Source organism: Saccopteryx leptura, chromosome X (assembly GCF_036850995.1).
Source record: "Saccopteryx leptura isolate mSacLep1 chromosome X, mSacLep1_pri_phased_curated, whole genome shotgun sequence".
In the NCBI taxonomy this organism is placed as follows: Eukaryota; Metazoa; Chordata; class Mammalia; order Chiroptera; family Emballonuridae; genus Saccopteryx; species Saccopteryx leptura.
This window is the reverse complement of record NC_089516.1, coordinates 19,763,472-19,766,212: the sequence shown is the minus strand read 5'-3', so window position 1 is coordinate 19,766,212 and position 2,741 is coordinate 19,763,472. Positions and strand designations below refer to the sequence as shown.

General features: G+C 40.8%; 1 pseudogene; it reads left to right on the top strand.

Moving 5' to 3' along the window:
• The first annotated feature begins 1,235 nt into the window (after positions 1–1,235).
• LOC136386113 (phosphatidylethanolamine-binding protein 1 pseudogene) lies at positions 1,236–1,781 on the top strand (annotated as a pseudogene).
• The last annotated feature ends 960 nt before the right edge of the window (positions 1,782–2,741 follow it).

Genomic DNA, 2,741 nt, shown 5'->3' with positions numbered 1-2,741 from the left:
GAGTTTTTAAACAGGCGAAGCTTCATACAAATTCTCACAAATTAATCAATGATACCAAGTCAAAGGCTAAATCTCATTCAGTAATATTCAACTAAGGGGAAGGGTGGTAAAAGTCATGGAGGTGGTGAAGGGGCATGACATGATGTTAAAATCTCAGGCTAAGAAGGACGTTTCAAATCTTAGTTACTGGATTTCTTATATGTGTTCTCTCTCCATCATGGCCCTCTAATGGCTAGAGAAAAGCCACTGTAGCTAATGGAAGAAGGTTGTACCTACCATATATTAAATAATAGAAAAAATACTTATGAATTATTGTTCTATTGGAACAGCTATTCTTGGTATAACAGTGGTTTTTGTGGCCATCCTATCCTCAAAAACGCCTGAGGATTTGAATCTAGTGCAATCTTCGTTGCAACACTAACCCCAGGAATTTATGAGTGTATATGAGATCCAAGAAAGTCCTCCTGAGCCCTATGAATCAGACTAAGTACCTTCACTGTCAAGGTGGTTTATCAAGTGATGTGTAATTAATAGTGAGAAGATGCAGTTACACCAGAGAATAGAGCTATTTCTTTACCCTGAAAGAGCTACATGACTGGCAAGTTACAAAAGTTGAAGAGTTCTCTGACCCAGTGAGTTCCCTAAAGTAATCTGTGCCGACCTCATGTAACATGATCACACATGTTCTAAGAATGGAGTGACAGGGGTACTGAAAGTTGTGTTATGAATCACCAGATTACCAAAACGTTGTTGTCCACACTGTGCTGCTGCGTATCCCTTCTTAAAATGAACTCAACTTGATGTTGGGTAAAGCGTGCTATATCTCATGAGTTTGACATTCTCTGGTTGATCAGTGTACATTCTACACATTGATTTCATTAAACTTCCATTTCAAAATGTGCTTCTTGTTAGTATAAGTCTAGTTGCCTTCTGCTTCTCTTGCTGTACTTCTGGTTTTAATTCAAAAGCCCCTGCCCTTTCTTCTGTACCTTAAGCATGTACATTTGGCACTTAAGTGGATAGATCAAAGTTGTTAGACCTACACACAATTTGGATTTGCACTCTAGGTCTGAAACTCAAGGGCTATTTTATCCTGAGAAAATTAATTGATTTGTTGGAGCTTTAATTCTATATCTCATAATGTTATTTAAATTATATGACATATACAGTCAGTGTTGTTGACCTGCACCTGGTCTCCCGCGTCTCTCCCAGTTGTCCTCCTGCTTGGCCCTGTGATGCCTGTGGACCTGCAGCCTGTGAGCCTGCAGAAAGTGGTCAAACAGCTCCAACACCCAGTGCAGGTCAAATACGCAGGGCAGAGGTTGACAAATTGGGCAAAGTGGTGACCTCATTCAGGTTGAACCGGCTCACCAGGATAGCATAGGATGGCCTTTCTCCAAGTAAACTTTACACCTTCGTCTTGACAGATCGGGATGCTAAAAGCAGAAAGGACCTCAAATATAAGGAATGGCACCATTTCCAGGTGGTGAACATGAGGGGCAATGATATCAGCAGTGGCAAAGTCCTCTCTACTTGTATGAGCTCTGGGCCTCCAAAGGGAACAGGCCATCACCACTATGTCTGCATGTTTTATGAGTGGGGCAAGCCACTGAAGTGTGACAAGCCCATTTTTAGCAACTGAACTGAGGACCATGGTGGCATATTCAAGGTGACATCTTTCCACAAAAGGTATGAGCTAGAGTCCCAGTGGCTGGCATGTGTTACCAGGCAGAATGGGACAATACGTGCCCAAACTTGATGAGTAGCTGTCTGGGAAGTAGGGGTAAGCCAGGAGACAGACATCAACCTTGGAGCCCCAAGCAGTATTCTCAAGTTCAGTGATGCATGTAGATTTATCCTCTTCTTTGTTCTCATTCTCACAGCCCAGACTTAAGCAGATAGAGGTTTTGGGTGACTATTCCTTCTGCCTATCCTTTATAATTGTATAGGGTCACACACCCCGGTTTATGTTTTGATCAAATTTGAACTCCATATGGGGGGATATTTTGGTACTATGATGTGGTCATCAGATTGTTAATATAAGAATAGCAACAATGAACTTAAAGGAGAAAAAATTTAGGTAAGAAGAACAGGTTTACAATAATAGTGCAGAGCATCAGGAAACCTTTAACGGAGATTACAAAAAAGAAAAGATTCATTGCCTTTTCTTCTGTGAGCCCAAGTCCAGAATTGTGCATGCTGACATATTCCAAGATGTGTTTTCAAAGCCCTGTTTCTCACCAGACGACCAGAGGCTGGCATGTCCACTACCCCCCAATATGGTACATCTTGGGTCGGTTACTAGGTGTCAGTATCTTGCATCAAAGTGGTACAGCCACTTTGGGAAACAGGTTAGTATCTGACTCTTTTAAAGTAAGTACTGGAAAAAGCAACAGGGATGTTGCTTTCCCGTCAAGGCACAGCTGTCTCTATGAGCTGCAGGGCTGGGTGAGAGGCTATCAGAAATCCAAGTCTGTACCTGTTAAATTTATCACTCTTCATTTGTGTAAGAAAAGCTGGTGTGGAGTTGCTGAATGTTGTGTTAATTCTGCTGTTTGCTTGAAGTTGAATAGAAATAAAAACACTGTATGGACAAAAGAGTAAAATAATATGACAGTGTACAAAGTTATTTTGAATATGCAGATGAATTGATGAATGAGAACAAACCTGGTAAAGAGATAAACTTATTCTCACAAAATTAAAGAATAACTGTCATTAATCTTTGTATCTTACAATTCTTC